Here is a 12276-nt window from a genome sequence, read left to right as displayed (position 1 = left end):
GGCGTGCTAACCTGCTTTGTGAAATACAATATTAAAAGCCTGCAACAGGAGGGAGACAAGCGTATAAGCCAATAGTAACACTAGATTAAAACAGCAGCACACAAACATATTGATCTCTTCCTGAATAGTAACCTTGAGTGAGAACTGATACATTGGACTGATTTTATTCAGCTCATCCATGAGGAAGTAGAGCAAGGAAGCTCTGGCTGTTACTGGGCGATAATGCTCACAAGTCTCATTGATCTTTACTTGGTTGACTTTTGCTTCCAAAACCTGCAGTATTTCAGAGGAACAAAAACTCTGTGTTAACAGCTAGACCTGGGCTGAACATGATTCAGCAAGCAGCAAGGGAATGGAAGCATTGGAAAAAGCCAGAAGACTTGAAAATAGCGGAGGTAGCAATGGCTTTTGGTTCTAATTTTGCAAACTAGGTATTCTCAAGTCCCACTGCTGTCAACGAGAGTGGAAAGCACTCAGGACCCTAAGCAGATGTTAGCATTTGGAAGAACCAGAATGTTGAGGAGCCCACAAGATTGAGGACATTATTTTTTTTTCTCTTTTTCACTTACCTGGAATATTAAAATTATGTGTGAAATTAGGCATTCAAAGAGGCCAGTCCTAAAAATGTTTGATAGGCAGCCTGCCTAGGAGGGGCAGTAGAACTCTGAGTGCAGACATCATAGGATTGGGTCCAAAATATTTCATTTCAAACATTTTGGTTTTTAATGCTCAAACATTTTAAAGAAGCACAAAAAACAAGCCAGCAGGCAAGAAAAGATGTCAGCGATTACTTCCCCTCAATGGTTTTGTGTGAATGTAGAATAGAGAGAACACACAGAAAGTATCCAGCTACTTAAATAAGCCCATGGCAAATGCAGCTGCTTGTGGTATGCTAGAACATCTGCAGGAACACAACATTCATGCAGAATTACACACATTAGAAATGTGACTTCAGATAGAAAGCAGCTTAGTTATGAAAGCAACATAAATCCATGTTAGAAAAGCTTTCCCCAACCCCTTTTTCTTCCTCTCTTGATATCATTTTTACTGAAGGCTACTGTTTTTCCTTGTAGTAAAGGTTGTAAGGTCAGGGTAAAAAAAATGATTAATTAATTCAGGATTTGGTCCTTTTTGTATTAATATCTAGCATGCAGTTGCATCTCTACCAGAGGATGAAGCTACCAAAAGAACTGTACATGGTACTAAGGGTCTGAATTTCCATTCCTCTGCTCATACCAATGCAAAGTGATCAATAGGAATGCCACCATTCCAATTTTCCACTGTTGTAAATGACCAGCCTAGACTGGAGAATGAGGCCCCAAATGTGACATTTTGTGAAAAAGGGCAACTCCTCTTTTCTTCCTTACTAGTCTTAGCTAAACCATCAGCTTTGCATTCAAGCATAACCATTTGGCAATTCTAAATAGTTCTTTTGAACTCCACACTGTTACAACAAACTGCTAATACAAAGAGCTTTACTACTTTAGGCTATTTCTTGGCTTCTTTTTCAAGACGTCCTTAACTTAGTTTTTGCTATGTTGTTTAAAGCCTGCTGCTACTTTATCCATACAGGTTGTTTCTTTTGTTACCTACAGTTTTATTAAAATAAGGACTGACAGGGGAAAATGTAGCATTTGTTTTATGTAAATAAAATGATTTAGGGAATATTGATATACATCACATTGTCACCACAACAGGACAAACACAGGACAAACTGGCTGTTAAATAGGCAGATTCACCAATTCCCAGGTTCTTTGGAAATATCTTGCTTGCAGTCCCTTTGACTAGGGACAGATATTACACATAAACCTGTTTAAGTAATCAGAAATTGGTTTAAACTTGTAATAGAACGGATGTTCAATGCACATAAACCAGTTTGAAAATGGCTGAAACCAGCTTGAGATAAACCTGGTTGAATGTAGTATCAGACTTAACTGATTTGGCTCAAACTGGTTTATGCAATGTCTGTCCCAGACGCCTTGCTGATTTAAGTTAAAAGCATCCTGGCCTGCTCTCTGGGCTGGGCAGGGCTCTCTGCTCCACAGCAGGGATGGCCCCTCCCCTCTGCTCCCTGGCTGGAGCTAGGCATAGAATTGCAGGTACAGTGGGGTCTGCTGGCTTCCCTGTGCTTCCCTCTCCCACTCCCCCACCCACCACTCACTCCTTAAGCAGTGATCCCTTCTTCCTCTCTGCTACATCACAGAACATAGCCAGCATGTGGTATGCTAGCTAATGCCAAGAGGTGTCTGTATGTGTGTCTCTCTCCAATTTTACTGGGACAGGCAGACAGAACAGTGACTGCTTAGTGCTTTTGGAGCTAATCAACAGGTCAGCCACTAAGCTGTTTAAGAAGTCTGAAGTAATGTGGAGAGAAGCTATTGTTTTGCTAATTGGGTGATAAAGACTGTTATCATGTTATCACCCCACTCTCCCCCTTCCCCCCCCCTCCCCTGCTGGTTTGCTCACCTATCAGTTTGTTGCAGACAGTATGATGAAGCAGGGAGGGAGAGTAAAAAGCTCCATATCATCAACAGATGCACCCCCTACCTCCCCTTGCCTCAGAGTACTAGCCTGGGGCTAGGGGCTGGCAACACTCCTTTCCCTTGAACAGCCAGCAGAGAAAAGCCTGGGACTGTGCAGGCAGACATACCTAATGAGAGAGTCCTGCTCAGTTCCCTGCAGAAGGGAAGGGAGGGCTGTTCTAGCGCCCCCTGGCTTCTAGCCTGAGCCACTGCAGGCATGTGCCTGAACTTCCTCAGTTTAGAGAGAACGTCTGTCCAGTTTCAAACCAGTTCAGCCTAGTCAGGTTAGGCTAACCTATAGAGATTGAATCAATTCAGGCTCAGGCTTTTTTGAATGTCTTTAGGATAGTTTGGGCACAATACATACACATAAGGAATCAGGCCCAAGCATGTTCTCTTCTACTCTGCACAGCAGACTTATTTCTTTCAGCATTGTACTGTCCTACACAGTAACTGAATCTTCTCAACCTGAGAAGGAGCTAGGGAAGCATAAGTCTCCCATTTTAAGAGACCATGAGATAAGAGATATACTGTGATTCATGTTCTGAGAGATGTTTCTCTAGTTGTTTTGCTGATGTCATTACTTTTATGCAGGGTAGTGTGGTATAATGAATGGATCTCTTAGGTCTGATATGTCTTGGATACTGGATAGATTCTCTGGGAAATTCCCTTACACTAAGACAGTTTTCTCATGTGTAATACAGGGATGATACTAGTTATTTTACTACTCAGAGGGAAGTACTGAGCATGAATTAGTAAATGCTGTTTACAAGTAGTCTGAACATGAAAATGATATGGGTGCGCTATGTATTTACTATTGATATCACAAGACATTTATAAATAAGAACACAATTTGTGACTGCAAAAAGCAATGATTTTTAACGTTAGCTTCTTCATTTGTGTGCTTGGTAACTGCTTGTACAAGATATGCAATGCTGTGAGTCAGCATAACTAAAATTAGTACTGAGCTCTTTTTTCTTTTTGTGTTAACTTCTCAGTTCCTCAGTGACAGGTTTTGCCCTACTGGACATATATTGCAGACAGTCCTGATTTTTCAGAGCTAGAACAGCCTGATCAAATGACCCAGCCTGGTTGTCTGTATTTCACTAGATTAATCCTTGCCTTATTCCCAATAGTATTTTATGTAATCACCTAAATATAAAGTTTAGGAATGCCAAACAACCAATAACTCAATCTAGAATGGTTTCATCTTAATTCTGACCAACTAATGTAGGAAAAAATAAATAAAAGAGCTGAGCTTATAAGAAACTGTGGAAGTATAAAAAAGCTAATTTTCAATCTAAGGTCATATATAAAAATGTAAAATAACTTTAATATAGCATTTATTTTGAACAGATTAAAGGATTTCATTGTATATAAAACACTTTCATTTTATAATTATCAAGGCACAAATTGCATGGTAATTTCTCCAAGAGTACATACCAGTGCAGTTTATCTTACTCAAATAATCGAGGTTGTTTCTCATGGAAAAATTGCTATTAAAGAGAATCCCTGATATGTCCTGAGGTCCCCTAAATTAATAGGTTGAAAAAGAAGTGGTTACACAATATGTGTAATTCTGAAAGGGAAACATCTTTGTTTTAGATTAAAAAAAAAAACACACACACATTCATCCTATCCAAATGATCATTATTTTGCTAATCTGAATCTTTTCATAGTTTACCTTAATTTCTATTTCTGGTGCTGTGTGTTTTGTTGTTTCCAGCTTTTCAACCAGAAGAGTATCCCCAAGGAAATTACTCTCAGCAGCTGAAAGGCGTGTCAGTAATTCATCCTCAAGCATTTTCAACTCAATTTTAAAATAATTTTGCTGCTTTGTGAGTTCAGACTGAAATGAAAATGGCAAGTTTGCAAATCCATAAATCACTCCATGTTAATAGCAGAAATATGTGCCCTTTTTGCTTCAGATACCCCAATCTCTTAAAACTTCATTATAAATCTAGGCTTTAGTAATTATGTTTGGATGAATATGAAAAGGTGGAAGAGGTATGAATTGTAACCTTTATCCTTAACATAATTAAGGAGATTTAAATCAGAAAACTTAGCTAATTACTGGCTATGGATTCCACCCTAAAAAATGAAAGCTAAACATCCAGATTTACTTCTGACCGCTTCCTACCATTAGTTCTGAAGGCACAGCCTACAAGTCATGCCATCCTCTTGCAAGGAAAAGCTCATACAAACTATTAGTAGCTGAAAAGCAATGGAATGTCTCAGTAGCCCTTTGGTTAAAAGCATTAGAGGCTGAGCAGAGCTTGCAAAAATTGTGGCCTAAAAATGCAGTGCCTCCATGATTTGCAAACAATCATGTCCCCCAAACTTTGACTCCCTGTGGGCACCCATGTGGTATTCCTGATTCTGCCAATAGCACAACTAGTTCTGTGACCTTGCTGACATCAGTCCCTGGTCTCCAGCTGCCCACTAGACAATGCCCTTTGAGGTAAGGATCATTTGCATTAACTTCTCAGGATGTAGTTGCTACCTTCAGGCAGGCATTGTTCTTTCCAATTTGTGGTATCTCCCACCCCCAAACCTGCAGAACCTTATTCTTGTAGACCAGCTGAGGAAAAGCTGTTTGGGGTCTTGGGGAAAGGATTGAGTGAGATCTGATCATTGATTTTGTTTTGGCATTTTCCAGGTCCCACTTCACACAATGTACTCAACTGTCACAATACAGAGCTTTATCTTCTTTTTTTGCTTTCATTATGTCTCAGATTTTTTCACATTTAAAATGAGACCATGTTCATGTCAAGTCTAAACCAAAGCTGTTATATATTTACTTAAGACCAAAAAAAATTTGCTGTGTGTATCAATTCCATCACTAGACACAAAGAAAAAAAGGACAAAGAACAAAGCCAAATCAACATCCAAACTTTTTGGCTAAAACCAAGCGTAAGATATTCAGCCCAAATGAAACATTCACATGACTGAAATTTAAGTCCCAAATGCCATACCCATCTCAAACATAACTATAGTCTCACTGCTACCCTGCTCAGCTGGCAAAAAATCAGAGTCAAATTTATTCCAGGGGCAATGGTACCTCTCTGTGTCCTCCCTCTGAGGAATGAAGCCTGAGGTAAAATTTCTCAGTGTGCCCATGTAACTTATGAACCCCAGTCCCAGTTTGAAAAAGGTGTAGACACATAGGACCTAAAGATATTCATCTAATCCTGATGTTTCCCCCACTGGCACTACTGTGATAGTCAGCATCTTCACAAACCCACAGAGGACAATAAACTATATTTGCCTAGCAGTGTTGCCCATCCACCCCACCTGCACATCTAGTGTAGAACGCCCACAGTCTGGTTTTCACTGTTAGAAGAGGTTACTTTTCCTAGCATTTCAAACACCTTCAGAACCCCAGGGTGACATTCAGACATGCTGGGGCATGCAGTTTGTAGCACCCCAAACCACATGCAGTCAATGTTAAAACATGCTCTGTGCTACACATTTGCAACATGGGGCTAAAATTTCCTACCAAGATTTTCCGGTAGCAAAAAAACCCCCCAGCAACTGAATTGGTACAATGCATGTACAACAAGTGTGTGCTGACACAGAGGCCAGGCCATCTAGAGCAATGTTCTGGCTGTCAGTCAGGCCTCTGTGCTGACTTACCTGTTCCCCTGCTGCTCCAGGCCGCCAGGTAAGACTGCTGAAGCTAGCACTGGTGCTGGCTCCAGCCTCCAGTTCTCTCTGGCTAAAGAGCCAGGAGGAGCTGGGCAAGGGCAGTTTGCCCATTGTGGGATCATTTGCCCCGCAATAAAGTGCACATTCAGGGGCATGCGCTGCAGCACTCTGTGCCGTTGCAAGCACATGTTCCTGCATGTCTGGACAAAGCCCAGGAGTTCAGATCTGGAGTTTTGCTTTGATCATTTACAGAGGCTATTTGTAAATGCAAATCTGGATCCATGTTTGGATTTTGAATCCCACTAACATTTGGATCTAAGGCTTTGGTTCATTTGCATCCATCTAATGAAAATTATTCAATATGGACAGAAGGGACATGCACAAGAGTTATACAAATCAACTGATGAAAGCAAAAAAAGTAGTAAAGCTGTATGGCCTGTGGTCCCTTCTGCAAGTAGAAGTGTCATTCTAAAGCACAAAAACTAATATAACAGGTATGAGAGTAAGCAAACACACCTTGAAGTGTTCTAAGTCTGGTCTTTGCAAATGGACAACATGTGCCAACTGATCTTCTAAGGCCCCTTGAATGACAGTGACATTGATTAAAATGGTCTGTGTCTGGATATTTGGTTTGTAATAGGGTCTTGCAAGCTTGGTGTGGAGGATCAGCTGAAATTTCGGGTGAAACTTACATCCCTTGTCTCCTATTCTTATATATCTACAAAGGCAAATAAAAATACACAGTAGTAGGAAATAACTGTACTTCTTAAATAAAAACCCCATAAGTATGAGGAAAACAGTTTGACAGTAAATGTGAAAGGGGTGCCTAGATGAGTTATACAGCTGAGATAGAGATGATAGAGCCTATTGAACAGAAAACACATGACTTCTGCCTTTAGTCAAATCAGAATTAACCAAAATATTAGTAGCAGTCTCTTTCTGAGTCTCAGCTCATCGTGAAATCCCTTCTTGAATCAAATGGTCCTGGGGTGTGAGATATTAAAGATGTCTCCCCTACTTCCCTCCCCTGAGTTGCAAGTTGGCACGCAGGAGTGGATCAACAGTCAGCATAAGGAGGATTTTGCTGATAGATAAAGCATGGGGTACTCACTGAGGAAGAATACTCGTAATAAGTGAAGCTTGGTAGTCCATTATACATTTAAAGTTAAGTGAGGAAAGCATGGTTGGCAAGAGAAAAAAAGGAGAAAGGATTAGTATTGGAATTTAGAGATTGTGATGACTGAACTCAGGTACATTTTGCATCTTCATTTATCAGATTAGGGATTTTCATATCTGTAATAATTTAAACTAAGCTTCAAGAATAGGAAATTCAGTGCTGTGGCTCACTTACTACTTCCCTCAAATAGAAGTAAATAGCGGAGAAAGGGAATTAGAGGAATTCTGTGCTATTCCATTAATAGATTCCTCTCTAGCCTAGACTGTAGGTAAGTACTGTGCTGTGGCAACCTTCCTGGGGTTAAGTGCTTTAGAGAGATTAGATAAACCAGGTAATATAACAGGCTAGAATGAAGGATTTCTATGTTCACACATAATCTGGGCAATAACAGCTGTGACCAACAGAGATGGGACATTTTCAGTCCCTTGGAGGGACATGGCATGGAAAGCAGAATCTCTGGGAGCTGCAGAAAGGCTTACAGATGCAGGTAAACTAGGAAGAAGAGGAGGTGATTCAGTATTGCAATGAGGAAGTGGGGGAAACAATACCAGAATAAATGGCTGAGTATAAGACCTGAATTGAAAGGCATGCAGTTTCCCTTGCCAAAATATTTAAAATAAAATGAATAAATCACAGAAGAAGCAGATTGGAGAAAAGGATCCCATCTAACTACACCTCTTAGGGAAATAGAACCAGCAGTAGAATTCTTTTTCTTAAATGTTAATCATTTATGTCCCATAAGTGAGAGCACCTCCAGGCAAGTGTGGCTATGTCACATGTGGCACCTGTGGTGCCACATACTGCACATTCAGGTGTTTCCTGTGCTGCTACCTTGCAGCTCAGTGGGGGGTTTTTGACCCCTGAAGATCCAGATAAAACAGCATTACACAACAGCATAAAACTAGCTACTTCATCTCTTCAACAGCTAAACAAATGTTTTTATTCCTACTAATATTGGTAGCTGCCAACTAGCGCTTACCCTTTTTGACTCAAATGGATGACTTTCAAATCTGAGCTATATCTGCTTTTTATCCATTTGATCCCCTGGAGCTGGGGGTCAATCAATAGAGGCCAGCGTTCACAGTTTGTAAGAATAGTGGCATTTTGTGTGGACATGGTATCACTAGGCAAGCCTTCATTGTTCCATTTAGCAATTGTCGTATCATCCGTCAGCATGGAGACTGGATCAAGACCTTCCGTCATTGGAATGAGGACCTAAAATAATAAAGGTTAACTTTTAAATTCCTAGTTTCAAAAGCTTGTGTGTCACAGTATCTCCTCACACGTATTTGTGAAGAACAAGCAACATCCACGGGAAAAAATCATTGTACTTCACTTTTTGTGAAAAAAAATGTTGGTTTTTTTATTTTAAACATTCAAAAGCCAGGGAATCGATAAACTAAGATTCTCATAGCGGTCATAACCCTGCAAAGTTGAAACAAACAGGAAACATGTTGTCCCTCTGTGGAATGTTCATAGGAATACAGGATATAGGTCAGTGAATCCAGGCTCCTGCTGTCAGAGGCATCCACATCATCAAGTCCTTTTCATAAACATTCATTGAAGTAATTTGGAATTTAGCATGGACTGAAGGGCAGAACTGGGTTCACTGTATATTAATCATTTATATCTAGCAGTATAACCAGTATCCTGTGGGCCAAATTCTACTCTCAGCTACAAATCTATAGGAAATATTTTATTTTCAGAGAAGTTATTGGTGTCTTAGGCTATTCTAATTCATATCAGAACATAACTGAATATGAACAAATTACCAGAAAACTCTTTACTTCCTATATTACCTAACTTCTGAGTGTTTGAAATTATAGCCTTAACATTACATTGTATTTTATTTCTGGTTTTTGCCCTATGTTAGCAGTAGCTTGCTCTAATAACCAGGCAGCGTAAGGGAATCTTTGGTAGTACTGAACTACTGCTGTGATCCTTTCACATGCCATATAACATCCTTTGGTGCTGGGCTGGGGGAGAGGAAAGGTATGCTACACCATATACTTATTTTTTTTATACTATATGATTAGTTGTTAAAATAGCCCTTTGGCAGCTGGCATAATAACTTAGAGCAGCCTTCAGGCTGCTCAAACTGTTCAGACTGTTTTAATTTATTCTAATGACTGGCCTGGGACTTAGACAGCCCCAAGAGGAGGAGAGGCTAAAAGCTCTTAAGAGAGAACTTTTTGGTCCTCTGTCCCCCTGAGCTTCACTGAGCAATCTTTTTGACCAAAACTCATGATTCACAAGACTCTAATCACTGCACTGATTTCTCTGAGTGATGTCATATTTGCATAAGAAGAAGCTGATGTAGCTTCTATATGGAAGTTACTTTCTTTGTAATTAATTAGAAGACTAGCCCTCAGTCAAAACTCAGTACCTGGGAAGTTTCATCTTGGGATATACTACAAGGTTCTTTGGGGAAATCCGATAACTTTTATTAGACCAACTCAAATAGTTGGAAAAATTCATTTAAGCAAGCTTTTGGGTGCAAACACCCTTTGCTTGCTAAGAAAAATTTTTCCAACTATTTGAGTTGGTCTAATAAAAGATATCAGATTTACCCAAAGAACCTTGTCTGTCTATGTCCTTAGACCAATATGGCTACAACCTACACCCCTAACTCTTGGAATATGCAGCTTTTTAAAGTTATAAATGTGCAAAGATATATATTTTTGGGGGGTTTTGTTTTGTTTTTTACTAAAAATACCTTTTCTCCTATCCTTGCATAATTAAAAAATGAATGAATGGATTTTAAGTCATGCTTGCCAAAGACTTCATATTTCAACTCAGAGCAAGCCCGAAAAAAAATCAGATGAAAAGAATTTCTTATTCATAGAAAGTTATGAGCATGTGAAAACAGCAGGTTGAGGTGCAAGTCTCAAGGTAACCCTAACTATAATATTCACTACCAGTCAAATGCTATAACCAAGTACTAAATCTTTCTTTGTGATGCACTGGTGAACAAGGGAGGGGAGACAACAGAGTAATAAAAAGCTGTTCCCTCATGCAAACAGCATGGCATACCACTCACCAGAATATTAGAAGATGGACTTGGCTACAAAACATTTCCCCTAAATCTATAAGAAGGTAGGGCATGGTGGCCCCTAGGTCTGTGGGTTAATCAGCATGTCTAGTTCTAACCAGATAAAGAACATGGTTCAAAGATGTAGCATTACCCAGTGGTAAATTTTGTTCTTGTTCAGGAATGCATTTTGCCAACTTGTCATTTCCAAATATGCCATCCTATCCAATGAGGTATTTGCTAAAAAAACAACAAAACAACTAATCTATACTGTAAGTCAACAGGTCAGAAAGAAAATAGGGCAGGTGCTGAATTTTTCTGATGTACTGTGAATCTTTAAAAGAAAGAAGCTTGTATATTTTAATGAAGGAGCCATCATTGCAAGTCCTGGCTTACCTTTTGGCATCTCAGATAAGGCAACCACACATTTTGAACTAGTTTATGCCAATACCTTTTTTGAAAATGAGCCAGCATCAGAAATGAAAGTTACAGTTAGCAGCACATCTCCTACATTATCATGAACAAGAGGGTTTTTTCTTGTTCATGATATTGAGCTACTGACTGGGCCCATATAACCTTTTCTGACTAGAGTACAAGGATTAAAAAACATATAATATTAATCAATTTTAAAAAAATAAATTGCAAAAAGTAAGTAGTTATTGCTGTGGTTTTGTCTTGTGTTACTCAGATTTGCCAGAAGCAAGAGAAATAATGTGGAGAGTGCACAGCAGATCCAAAGCAGTTATTTTGCACAAAATATTCTGTCTTCAAATTAATGCTTCTACTGTGGAGAAAGAAAAAATCTAGTCAACAGCATCCTCTACTATAGTAGTAAAGGAGTAGCCATTTGTGACAGGCTCCAGAGTTTCTGCACAGGTGTGTAACCTTAGTCATGGATTTGAATGACTGTGGGGAACTGCTAATGTCTTTGATAAATAACTAAATCACTTGTTCAATTTCAACTCAGGCTTGAGATGGTATTGAAAATGGCTGCTTGGTGATTTCTAAGAAATGAATGGTCAGCAGGCAGATTTCCAGAGTATAGCTAGCACCAATTGGAGGCTGAATGGGCACCAAGTAGCAATAAGGCTCTCCTCCCCTTGGGTAAGACTATTTGTGTGAGGGTTCAGGAACAAGAGTGGACGGGCAAGAGATGCCATTCACTATATTAAGACATGATTTTCCTCCAGTAAAAACAATACTAGATTTGCCATGACATCCAACTGACTCAAGATTTTGCCCTCATTCCTTTTCTTGTAGCTAGAGAACTTCAGCTTATGAGGCGGTTCATTCAACATTTTATCTCAGGAATTAGAGGAGAGAATGCCAGTACTATTTATAATACAGTGATAATTTGCAGGATGAAACTATGTTTAACAAGAGATTAAGATGGCAAGGATCCATTTACATACTACTTGATCTTTAGGAATTTTGTGAACCCTCTTTATGCAACACTCATTGCTACTCATTGCAGCAGTAGCTTTAGCATAAAAACAATTGAATTATTTCATTGAAAACAATGAGAGTATTTTCTCAGCAAAAATTAAGATGCAAAATAGTCAATCTACCTGCTTTCCATGAACTGCACTCAAACTATTCAAATTAATATAGGCCACCTAATAGCCACAGCTTTGGGTCATTATTAATCTTGGATGAATTTGACACAGTTAAGTATGAATGATAGCTTCAATTTCCTATCACAGAGCTGTCCAGGTTCTTCAGAGAACTGGTACTTTGGAAGGTGCCTGGTGGAGGGCTTTCCATTAAAATTCACATTATCATCTTCATATAGTGAATGACTCAACTTTTCTTTCCTTTTATCTCTACCTTCTCCTTTAGATTTTTTTCCCCATTATGCCCCTCCTCCTCCCGCAACATGGTCATCCATTTCATCTCTA

The 12276-nt window shown here is 39.3% G+C and overlaps 1 pseudogene; it reads right to left on the bottom strand.

Annotated features, from left to right (window-relative positions):
* The window catches only part of LOC102376241, a 212964-nt pseudogene that overhangs the window by 32093 nt on the left and 168595 nt on the right, over positions 1-12276 (bottom strand).

This window comes from Alligator sinensis, unplaced genomic scaffold (genome assembly GCF_000455745.1).
Source record: "Alligator sinensis unplaced genomic scaffold, ASM45574v1 scaffold1469_1, whole genome shotgun sequence".
NCBI lineage: Eukaryota > Metazoa > Chordata > Crocodylia > Alligatoridae > Alligator > Alligator sinensis.
Note: the sequence above shows the minus strand (reverse complement) of the source record. Positions and strands in the feature narration are given on the sequence as shown.